Source organism: Solanum lycopersicum, chromosome 1 (assembly GCF_036512215.1).
Source record: "Solanum lycopersicum chromosome 1, SLM_r2.1".
NCBI classification, from domain to species: domain Eukaryota; kingdom Viridiplantae; phylum Streptophyta; class Magnoliopsida; order Solanales; family Solanaceae; genus Solanum; species Solanum lycopersicum.
Window position 1 is genome coordinate 28,883,388 of NC_090800.1, and position 13,577 is coordinate 28,896,964.

Below are 13,577 nucleotides of genomic sequence, written 5' to 3' on the forward strand. Positions count from 1 at the left end.
ATATATCATTATTTCCGTCAGTAAAGCATGCTTCCATAACTACAAACAAATACACAAATAATTATAGGAGAATCTAATTGTTTGTGTCTCCTCATTAATTCCTTTTCTCTATAACTGTTGGATTTCATTGTTGCAATCTGAAAGTCTTACCTCTTCTATATAACTGCCAATATCTTATTCGTGTAGGGAAATTGAGGTGATCAAACTTGAAGTGGATGATGAAGAGTTTTTGAACTATTGTAAAAGTTTAAATACATATTTGATTTATGTGTACAAATTTAGAGTATTGATGTATAAGTATGGGTATGTGTACACAATACATACTATCTTTTGAAGTACTTTATGGGAAATCTATAAATTTGAATTACTTATTAGCGCTAGAGATTATTTATTGCAATATAATATAGGAGTATTTCAATTAGAAATTGTGGCATAGGACTGTAAATTGTGTATGCACTTCAGCAAGGACAAAACTTCAAAGTGTTGTCATACATTAGATAGAAAAGGAAACACTTGATAAGTGTGGACAATAGGGTAGCAAAGGCCACGCTCCAAAGTGTAGCTTATAAAGCAACACTTATAAACGTAGCAGCAGAAGCGTGGCTTTTTCTCTTTTAGGCTACGCTTGTAAGTGTAGCTGATAAGGCAACACTTCTAAGCGTAGCTACAAAGTGTGGCCTTTTTGACTTTGAGGCTACGCTTAAAAGTGTTGCTCATATGGCAATACTTCAAAACGTAGGTAAAAAGCGTGACCTATTTTCCTTTTGGCTACGCTTTTAAGCGTAGCTGATAAGGCTACGCTTGTAAAGCGCCTAAACTCTAAGGTTTTGCTGCTTTCGGCCACACCTGGAAAAGTGTGGCTTAAAGTCAAAAAGTGTGGCTTTTTACCAAAGGCCACACTTTTTCATAGTTTAGGCCACACTTTTCTAGGGTGGTTGGAGACATAAAATGTTGTAGTGAAGAAATGTGAAATGTTATCTAGCCTAGGCTATATTCGCTAAAAAAAAAGAATTGGATACATAACAGGATTTGGGCCAGAAGGAGACATTTTAAACTAGAAGAAGTTTTAACTACTAGTATGAGGAGGCGGAAAGGAGCTACTCATTCCCTCCATTCAAGCACCACCTATAAGGTAGCATAAACAGTAGAACTCAAAGATGAGATAAAGATTAGAAAAAGAGAAGTAGAAATCACCAACCTAATATATAAGCTTCGTTCCTTGATACTAGATCGAGAAGTAATGAGCAAATTCTACTAAATTAGAGAACAAAACTACAAAGACACTTTGGTTAGTTTAATAGGCGTATGAGCAAGGAAGTAAGGAAAATAATGAACTTACTCTTATTTAGAGGATAATAATTGAAGTGAGGAGAAGAATTCAAGATTGATCCATATGATAAAGAGAGGAACTTCTTTTTATACAGGAGAGAAAACATCGATCTTTGAAGTGGTTAGGGATGGAGGCGCTGAAGGAAACAGGTTGATTTGAAAACCCTAGAATTAAGTAAGTTTTTATAGGGATTAGTTTTAGGGTTAGATCTAAAGTGTGCTCTGTACATGGTTGTGTATGTTAGATTGTTTTGTTATGTCTGAATGAATTTAGGTGTTAGGCCCAAATGAGTTTTATATATATATATATATATATATATATACACACACACATATATATATACATATATATATCTTTATACACACACACACATACATACATATACACACACACGCACACATACACGCACGCACGCACGCATACACACACACACACATATATGTGTGTGTGTATATATATATATATATATATATATATATATATATATATATTTCTTTTAATTTTATCAACAAAAGTTTGAAAATTTTACCAGAAAAGTACTATCAACAGTAAATTCTCTATAAATTAATACTTGGTAAATTAATAATGTTGAACTAAATATATGTTAATAAAGATTTTTATGTAATTATTAGACTACTGGTGTATGTAGATTAGAATTCTTACACTTGTAAAACAAATGACTTTAATCTTTCTAGAGTTTTCAGTGGCTAAAAGATCCATGAGAGGTGCAACAAAGGACTTTAAGTGTTTAAAAGTTAGGGTGGTTCAACACTACCTTGGAATTTTATTTATTCACCTTTGTATATTATCGAAATATTCAATTAGTAAGTACAATGGAATGTAGTGGGATGATAAGTATGTTCCCAACCTTAATCAAACGCTTGGGGTTCAAATCTTAGGTTGGAGTAAATGAATGACTCCTTAAAGTAGGATGAATCTACGTTAATGAAATATTAAAGAATAATTATCTCCTTACAAACATTAGATTATAAGTCCCAAAAATAATAAAGTTTTAACCATATTGATCAAAACATAAATAATAAAATATGTATGTTGGCTATCAAAATAGTGTTATCGATTGTGTATCATTTTGAATAAGGGACCTGCCAAGACATCATTTAATCTAAATTATGTGAGCAACATAAAAGAAATGTGCTTTTATATTTTAATTAATTTATCAAGTATACAACTAATTGTATAAGATGGATAATATTTAGATGTTGTATGTAGCGACCTTGAGTAGGATAAAAACACTTGCAATTGATGAATATAATATTTTTTCACCTTTTTCAAAATACAAATATAGACAGTAAAATACTTACATATAACTATAGTAAAATGAAGAACTAATAACAATATTTTTAAACACTTAGAATCAAATCAATTTCGTTTTAAGTTTAAAAAAACATTTTCATCATTGTATAAAATATTCTTGATAACTTATTGTAGGGTTGTACCTTCTCAAAATCACATGTGTTATCATATGTTCAGAAGTAGATTATTGATAAAGTTCACCACCGCGAGAAGCGCGGCAATTTAGCTAGTTAGTAAGATAAAATAATTCTGATGTATTCGTTGTACATTATGCAAATTATATTTTTATTTCAAATCAATAAATATGATACATAAATTAGAAATATACAATTATTTTGATATAATTACAGTACCTTCATTAAATCTCAAACTATTCTTTAAATTAATAAATATTAATTTATCAATTGAATAATATCTTTATAAAATAATAATATTTCATGGTCTAACCTACATTAACTTATAGAGGTTTTACTATACAATGAAATGTTTAGTCAAATTTGAATTGAGATATGACAATTCACTTTTTTATATTAAAAAATGAATACATCTACCTTTATTTACTAAGAATCACTAATTAGTCATTGTTTCAAAAATAAATTATGTTACAGACATCACTGGTAGAAAAGTTTAGGGATCAATAATATACTAACAAGTTTTTTTTTTTAAAAAAAACTTACTTATGATCAATGTTTCCTACTGTAACTTTGTAAAGTATGTAACTGTACAGTTCCATTTATCTTCATAGGTAGATTGGTCTTCCATACCAACTTCCATGGTCATCTAACAGGTACTTGACTTTTTGAGCATAGTTGCCTATAACATTTGAAAATGTGATAATTCCTCTAGCTAAGCCATCAAGAACTTAGTTTTCTGTGGTTATCTACAACCAACATAATTCCAGGTTATATTTTTTTTGTTTCTTCACTTTTCGGCATCACAATACTCATCGAACATATTTTTACTCTCTTCTATGTTTCTGTATATTCCTAGGCTTAACTTTTTATTCTTTTTGAATCTAGAGATGTTATAACCTTTCTTTGTTCTGCAACAACTTGTGAGATTGAAGATATTACAATGTCATTTCAAAATAAGAAAAGATTGAAGTTGTTGTTATGGAAGATGGAAATTCTCCTGTAAGGAGATGGAAGGAACTTCATATTGATATGACGGTTAAGATATTGCAGTCCTTCGACCTTTTGAAATTAATCTCTGTAATTCCTCAAGTTTGTCCAGTTTGGCAACGCTGGACTTGTAAGTAGTGCTATTAAATTTTAATTAGAGTTTCAATACTTCCGTATGTATATGTCGACACTCCATCTCGTGAAAAATTGACCCGCATCCTAAATATTTATTTGAACCTTAATCGTGGAAACATACTAACATTGATATTCCATTACAATTTGTATGTTGACAACAATCAGTTGAATTATACTGCCAAGAGGTATTTCCCTTGTAATTTTTAATCCTTCTATAATATTGTACCTTAATTCAAGAAATAGCTTATTAAATCTCCACTTTTCAGGTGTGTACAACTTAAACACCTTACTATGCCTGCTTGTGAAAACTAGAAAATGAAGCGATATGTAGTGCTTTTTATGAGTAAAAAGATCTTGAATCACTGAAGATGCGTAGTTTAGAGAACTTGCATATATTATTGAGAAAATTGGTAGGAGTTGCAAGAAAATTTCTGAGCTCAAGATTATGACTCCCTGCGATTTACTACTTGTATCGTCACTAGTCTCACTTCCTCTATACATGAAAGTGTTGAGTGTGAGGTGTACGGAGTTATCTAAACCTTCTTTAGTTATTGTTGGGATATGCATTGTTTTGACAAATGACGAAATACATGAAACATGTTGGCAAAGTCATCTGAAGTGAAACTATTTCAAGATGGACTTCTATTTTATGAAAGTGTTTCATTGCAAGAAGAAATCTAAATGGAATCAAGTGGTTAAGAGAATGAGTAGTTACTGAAGTAGTAGAAGACTTCAAGAAGCAAGATCATAAATAGAAGAAGAGTATTCCAGAATAATCAGGCAATTACATAGCAAAACAATTGGGAGATTTATTTTTGATGTGCTGCTCATCAAAGAATATAGAGAAAAAAAATCTAGATTTTTTTTAGTATTTATGCCTTTTCTTTTTTCTAGATCAGTGATTTTTAAACTGAATTTAGGATCTTAGTCTTCAAGATGAGTGCAACTCGAAGACACTGAGAACACATACCTTGGAGGTGTGTGGTTGAATTGAAATTAAGTAGTTGATCTTTAGTTTAGATAAACTCTTGTGATCAATTTTGTTTATTGAGGTTGGGGTGATTATGTGAAACTTGAGTGGCCTCTTTTGCCTCCACATACATCCGCTTTCAGCATCTCTAGAAAATTTTCCTCCAAGCCTCATTTGACTCATCATTGTGGTTTTAGTAAATATGAGATGTCTCCATTGCACAAGTTGTACTTTAATGTGGTCCACAAGATCATTTTTTCAAGTAAACAATGTTTGTACGTTGACAAATTTTCTAGATTTGAATCTTATTGAGATACTGGACTCTGAGGTTCCCATCGACTTACCCTGATTAATTGTCAAACATATGCACATGCTTTTCCATATGGGTTTTCGATGGTTCCTATCTTTGAGGCATTTCACGTGCCTGTTCAGGTGTGGTTTGCTCAAATAGTTAAGGATCTGCTGGGTAATGTGAACTATATGGTTTTACCAGTTTCTATTAGGAATCCTGATAATCCTTTTCTGCGATTAAAAAATTAGCTTGCTGACAAAGAGGATCAACTTCTTTCTATGGAAGATGCCCATTGGCTGGAGAAAGTGACTTCGGAAGCACATATAGTGGAGCTGCAAAATGAACTTGCTAGAGAGAGGGATGCTCATATTGACGTTGTCTAACACTTATTCAATTCAACGTTGTTCCCTCCAAAAATCATCGCTGTCTAACACTTATTCAGTTCATCTTTGTTCCCTCCCAAAATCAGTCTTTTATTCTCTTCTTTCTACCCAAACTATTTGTTGGACTATGTTATTTTGTGCATCTTGCGTGTGGCACTTTATTTCTTTAAGAAATTTAGTGTGTTTGGTGTGTACTCTATGTGTGTTCAGTTGCTATATACTCTTATTAAGATTTTTGTGGCTCTGTCTTTGATTAACTATGTTGCTACTTCGGTTCCAATCTTGATAACCAATCTGTGGTGCAGATTAGATTTTATATCATTCTCCTTATATACTTTGTATATTACCATGAAACCGTTTTTGAGGGTGCCAAATGGGGGGAAAGGAATGAGAGTGCACTATTTCTAACCCATAGCTAATTTGTTTTTCCATAAATTCCATGTTTAAGTGCTACACGTTAAAATAGAAAGCTAACATGAAAGGGAGTACCATAAGTTTGTCATCATCAAAAGGGAGAATTTGTTGGAATAAGCATTATTTTGATAAATAACGAAATACACCGAACACGTTGGCAAAGTCATCGGAAGAGAAATTGTTTCAAGAAGGAGTTTTATTATATGAAAGAGTTTCATTGCAAGAAGAACTCTAAATGAAATATATTGGTTAAACGAACGAGGAGTCACTGAAGGAGTAGAAAACGTAAGGAAACAAGAGCATAAATAAAAGAAGAGGCGTTCAGAATAATCACACACTTATAGAGAAAAATAATTGAGAGACAATTTTCAAAGTGCCTCTATTAAAAGAACGAAAAAGGGCCTAAAATACCCTTAAAGTATTGAAAATGGTACACAATTACCCCCATCCACCTATTGGCCCCCAAATACCCTTCACATCCACCTTTGGGTCCAAACTTACCCCTTCATTAACGGATCAAAATTAAAAATAATTAAATAATATTTTTTAATTACGTGACACTTAACCATTGGTTGTAATTTTATTATTCAAAATAATTTTAAGCTCATCCATTACCCACCCATTTTAATTAAACCCGCCCCACTTGACCCAATTTTTTAAAAAATCCATCTAATTAAAATACCCTAAAACCTTATTCCTCCAATTTTCACAACTTCTATGGACTCCATTATCTTCTTCTTCTTCCCGAAGAAAATGTCAGGAAATAAAATTAATAGTCAATCTTGATAGCTGCCTCTAAAGAAAATCCGCCATTAAAATAAAATTTATCATATAAAAATAGAAGAAGACCTAACTAAATATGTGTAAGTTTTATCAATTTGGGGCTGCATTTGGACTTCTATCCTTTTTATTAAGAAAATGATCAAGTTGGCTGATGGACATGTAGACATAGACCTGGCGGCTCCTAATTTCATTACACTAATTAAGACTTACTTATAAATATCTCTTAATCAATCCTAGTTTGTACCAACAACATTACTTCTCAACAACATTTTCTTCATTTTTCTTCGGGAAGAAGAAGAAGAAGACAATGGAGTCCATGGAAGTTGTGAAAATTGGAGGAATAAGGTTTTAGGGTATTTAAATAGATGTTTTTTTCTAAATTGGGACAAGTGGGGCAGGTTTAGTTAAAATGGGTGGGTAATGAGTGGGTTTAAAATTATTTTAAATAATGAAATTACAACCAATGGTTGAGTGCCACGTCATTAAAAAATATTATTTAATTATTTTTAATTTTGATCCATTAATGAAGGGGTAAATTTGGACCCAAAGGTGGATGTGAAGGGTATTTGGGGGCCAATAGTTGGATGAGGGGTAATTGTGTACCATTTTCAATACTTCAATGGTATTTTAGGCCCTTTTCCGTTCAAAGAATACAGAAGAACAAATCTAGGAATCTTTCTTAGTATTTGTAATTTCTTTATATCTATATCAGTGATTTTTAAACTAAATTTAGAATCTTAGTCTTCAAGGTGAGGGCAACTGGAAGACACTAGGAACACATACTTTGGAGGTGTGTGGTAGAATTGAGATTAAGTAGTTGATTTTTAATGCAAATAAACGCTTGTAATCTCTTTTGTTTGTTGAGGCTCGTAGTCATTTAGTGAAGTTGGGATAAATCCTATTGAGGAACAAGTCTTGTTTTTTTACACCTTTTGAGCTGGTTGTTCCATGTAAAATATTGTGTTCCTACATTGCTGCCTATATAACTTCTCTGAAACACGTTAGGCAACTTTGTTCACTTAAGTAGTTTCATATAAAAGCAAAATAATGAGATTGTGCAGAATTCCTATTATTCTTTTGAAGGGGTAAAAAATGTTGAAAGTTCTCAACATATCGCATTGCATAATTACTGAATACTTTCCAATATCTGCTCCACTTAAAATTTTGACCGATCTTGATGAATCCCTTCTAGAAAAAGCGTCTAGGTTAGACAAATTCGTAACGTACATGTGTGAATCATGCATCAACTGTTAGCGCACTCAAAATGATGAAGGGTTCTTGACGTGGTATAAGTATGCAGACCGATGGAAAGTGGACGACGGGAAGTCTCTTGCAATTTGAAAACATATAAAGACAATTAAACCTTGATTTTATGTATTTGTTATCTATTTATGTATGCATGTATTGGCAAGTCTCGTTGACATGCATTTAGGAGTAATACTAATTCTTTTAAAAAACACATTTGAGAAAAAAACTCTTTGTTAAATAACATAGATTTTAGAAATTTTACTAAATATATTATTATTATTTTACTACATAGTTTTGCGAGTTTTGTACCTAAGCTCCTAGGAGAAAAATGACATGTTATGTGATCATCACACTTAAAAAGCTTTTTGAAAGACTTTCAATCGACATTATATGTGAATTGTTTTTCCAAACCCTATGAACAATCAGGAATACATTGGGTAAGGTGGGCTTCTTTTAAGATTTTTTTATTTTTCCCTCTCACGCGTTTCAAATCAAATTGTTTTAATATTTTAGTATACATTCAACTGGAGGGTTTTCAATTTAATGAGGAATATGGTCCATGATGTGGTAAAAGTATTAAATAATTCAAATATAAATATGAATATATCATAATTTTATATAAAAGAGAATCCTAAACCCACCTATATTGCTTCACCACAAATAAGGATTTACTTTTTATTTATTTATTTTGAAAACTAGCCTTTCCCTTAAATGAAAAGCTGTAATTTTTATAAAAGGTTGTGACCTTTCAAAAGGGTTGTAACTTTTCAAAAGAGTTGCTGCTGTAATAATAGGATACATCTTAAAGATTTATTCACACTACCCTTTGTTCTCTATAAATAGATGAATTTCCTCTTGTTTTTATATGATTTTTTTGTTCTTCTGAATAATTAAATATTTGTGTACTTTGTTCTTGTTGAATGATTCAATGACACCAGTATTCGGAGGTATGTTTCAAGAGTACATGCTAGACGAAATAACGGTGTCTCCATACGGGGGATTGTCATTATTTTTAGATCAATACACTTTTGAATAAAATTGTTCGATACAATAAAAAATACCCTTACATATTTCTAATTTCTACATCATCTTGATTCCTTCACATACAAGGATGAGATTTTCTATTCTTTATAAAATCCTTTCAAAGTTAATACATTTGTATGCCCATATTTTTTTGGGTTTTATGTTGTTTCATCTATTTTCTCTAAATTAAAGAAAAGTTAATTGACTAAACCTCTCACACCTAAAAAGTTTCATTCTCTAATCATCTCCGTCGTACCCACTAGAATATTCCGCAGTATTACTCGTAACCAACTAAGGGATATTATTAACTATTTCTCATAATAAAACCTAATTCTACTCTTCCTCCTCTGACCTTTGATGGAATTAGCACACCATCATTATCATGATAAGAACATTACACTTCTCCTTTTAAAATCACTCTACTACTAAAAAGACCTCTGAAAAGAATTCTCCCATGTTGTTTTGAACTCATTATGATCTTATTCTCAACACTTAACTTGATTTCTCATATTATCATTTCCCCTTAGATACAAATTTGACACATTAAATATATGGACCTATTTAATATTTGAATTGGTTTATATCCCCTTTAGTCTATAAATCGGTAAAATTTTATCTCATGACTACCGAACTGTCCATTAGAATGTATTAATATCTCTTTCTAAAATGCTTCTCTTCAACTCAATTGTGACCTCGTACTGCTACATACCATCTCAGGTGTATCCTTAATGCTCTACCTTCATGTCTCTCCTATATGGGTAATAATAGCACATTTTCATTGCAAGGTACCACTTTGATCTCCTTATCTATTTCTTGTTAGACCCATTAGATCAAATCTCAAAACTAACACCATCACCCACATATTTAAATTTTCTGATCACGATACTTATCTCAAATTCATGGTTAGTGTCTAGTACTTAACACAATTATCAATATGATTGCTCACACCTTATATTACTTGCGACAACCAAGAAAGTCTAGAAACACACACCAACTAAGATTTCATGACAATTAGTAAATCTTTATCTCTCTGTCTACCTACCTACAACTTACTTTCACATTCCATTTCACAACTTAAGTATTATTTATTCACGTACTAGGTATTACCTCTCAAATAGTTATATCACCTAGAGAAAACCATGGGGCTCCTCTTTAAAAATTAATAAACGTAGCATGGGTATAAGATGTCACACCTTAGAATAGGGGGAGTAACTAACACTAGATACCTTATCATAACAAGTTAGGCACTAAATCATACTAGCTAATAAACTGTGATACAAAAATATTGAGCAACATAACCTCTAAAATTTGAATACTATACCCTGAAAGTTATGACCTGAATGAGAATAAACCCTACAAACAATCGTAGACAAGCCAAAAAAAATTACTATCTAGCCAACAAGGCCCCCCCAACAACCCAAATATATATATATACACACACACACACACAGATATATATATATATATATATATATATATATATATATATATATATATATATATATATATATATATATATATATATATCAAGACTATTGGCTGGAAGTTGAAACATGCAAAAAGAAAACCCAGAATATGTATATCCCACCTTCTTTAAAATCCTGCACACAAGCACGTAACATATCATCATCGGTCTAAGTAGTACGTTCTTCCAGTACATTAGTTTGTGGGCGAAAAGTGGTGCTAAAATTTATTTGAGTGCCTAGTACCTTGTAAACGATTTTCAAAAATGTGTTGTAATTTTAGATCCTTGGTCGAGATAATGGATAATGGAACTCCATGAAGGCGAAAATCTTTTTAATGTAAAGCCTAGCATAATCTTAAGCTTTTATGTCGTCCTAACAAAGAATAAAGTACCAAAATGGAATCAAACCTCTGTGGAGTGCGAAGAAATTAGTGATGAAGTCCACATATATCATATCCCATTTCCATAACAGAATCTCAATATATTGGGATAGATCTTCAGTCCTCTGATGCTCTCATTTAACTTGTTGACAATTGGGACATTCAGCTACAATATCCGCAATATTTTTTTCATGCCATTCCACCAACAATCTGTCAAAGGTCATGATATATCTTGGTTGCGCAAGTGTGAGATGCGTAAATAGAGTAATGGGACTCTAAAAGAATATTTGTATGGAGCTCTCCAATAGCCGGTAAACATAAGCAACCCTAATATCTAAGGACTCCATTAACATTTAGCTCAAATAAGTGGTGTTGCTACTGTGGGAAATTTATCCCTCTATTTCCTGAGCTCGAGATCTTTATGTTTCTTCCTTTTCACTTCAGTGATAATAGAATATTCTGCCATATTCTTAATGAAAACACCCTAGTCTCAAGCATCTACCAAACATACGTGTAAATTAACTTGATGGAATAGGTCTTTTCTAACTCCATCCTTATCAGCTTTGACGTGACTTAGAATACCCGTGGACGTCCGGATGACCCCATCAGCTTCACGTAACGTAGAACAACCATGATCTTCCGGCTGACCCCATCAGCAACATCATTATCTTTATGAGGATGATATAAAATATCAACATCGTAGTCATTTAATAATTCTATCCATATCCTTTGTCGTAGGTTCAGTTCCTTCTGCTTAAGTATTTCTCGTAGGCTTAGTTCCTTATGCTTAAGTAAGCAGTGAATGCTCTGGTGATAGGTGAAAATATCTATATTGACCCCGTATAGATAATGCTGCAAAATTTTTAGGGCAAACAAAACTCCAACCAACTCAATGTTGTGCTTAGGATAATTGTGCTCGTGCTTCCTCAACTGTTTAGAGACGTATACAATAACCTTACCATGATGCATAAGAACACAACCTACACCAATTCTTGAGGCATCACAATAAACAACATAGCCCTCACTACCATCAGGATTAGTTAAGATAGGGGTAGTGGTAAGATTTGTTTAGTTCTTGAAAGTTCCATTCTCATGCCTCAGTTCACTAAAACATAGTTGCCTTATGTGTTAATTGTTTTATCGGTGCAGTAATAGAAGAAAATCTGTTCATAAACCTTCAATAATACTATGCCCGGCCTAGAAAGTTTCAAACCTCCATTTGATTCGAAGTCCTCGACGATGTCATCACCCCTTTAATATTTTTCCATTGAACTTATCACCCTCATTTTAAATAACATGACTAGGAAAAGAAAATGAAGTAAATCATAATCACATTTAGAGAATTTAGGATATAACATGCAATCTTTGAGAGTCTGCATGATACTTCACAAATGGTGTGCATGCTCAGCTTCAAACTGTGAATAAATAATAATATCATCAATAAATAAAATTGTAATTTCAACCATGAATGGTTTGAAGATCCAAGTCATAAGATTCCTAAAAGCTTCAGGGGAATTTTGTACCCGAAAGACATTACAAGGAATATAAAATGGGCATACCTCGTCCTAAATGTTGTTTTTGGGATATCAATTTCCCTCACTCGTATATAATGGTGAATGGATGAAAAATTAATATTGTAAAAGTATTTGGAACCTTGTAACATATAGAATTAGTCATCAACCTGTAGAAGAAGATATGTATTCTTTATAGTGACTTTACTGAGCTGTCTATAGTCAATACACATCCGTAAGGATCCATCTTTCTTTCAGACAAATAGAACTGGGGCATCCCATGGGGAATTACTTTTTTGATAAAGGCTTTATCGAGCAAGTTTTTTAGTTATTCCTTCAATTTTCTCAATTCTGTAGATGTAATTTTACATGTCGGAATCCATGTAAGTTGTGTATCAGGAAGAATGTGTAAGACAAATCAATTTCCTTTTTATGATATTTCCTAGAATATCATCAGGGAATACCATTGAAAATTCGTTCATGATAGGAAATATGTGAAGAGTTATGGGCTCCCCATCAGTATCATGTACATGAATCATGTATTATATACAACATTTATCAAAAAAATTTGGAGCCCTAAGGTATAAAATAAAATTACAATTAGGTGTTTTCGCATTACCCTTCCACTAAGAGAATGGCTCACATGGAAAGTGAAATCTAATAATTGTTGCAAAATATTAAATATTAGCATAGCAAGCTGCCAACAAATCATACCTTGATAAGATCAAAATCTAGCATAATCAACTCAAGTAAATCAGCTGGATTGGATGATCATTAATAAACATCCTGCAACATTGATAGGAACGACTAGCTAAAATAGAATAAACAACTAGTGTAGACACCCCATCTTGTTGGGGCAACAACTCAAATTTCATGTCAATATTACAATCAATAAATGGAGTAATATATTAAACAATTAGAGCAACGATATTTCAATGCCTAAACAACATGAGAATATATCGTCAATATACTTGTAACAAGATCTAGGGATGACTCTGAATCATGTTGTCCTGTGTGTACATAAAAAAGGTTTTGACCACCGCTCGATCATTTATATCCTTCAACTTTCCATCAAAAATGATCTTGAGATGACTATGGTGCTGGTCATGGGGCACAAACTGAGGGTGAAGATGTTTTTATGGATCCTGAAGGCTTAGCTAAATCAACTCTGCTCTACTCGGGCACTAACTATAAATATGTTTTATATG

The 13,577-nt window shown here is 32.3% G+C and overlaps 1 pseudogene; it reads left to right on the plus strand.

Annotated features, from left to right (window-relative positions):
• Nucleotides 1-3,756: 3,756 nt before the first annotated feature.
• LOC112940717 (F-box/LRR-repeat protein At3g48880-like) lies at nt 3,757-8,083 on the plus strand (annotated as a pseudogene).
• The last annotated feature ends 5,494 nt before the right edge of the window (nt 8,084-13,577 follow it).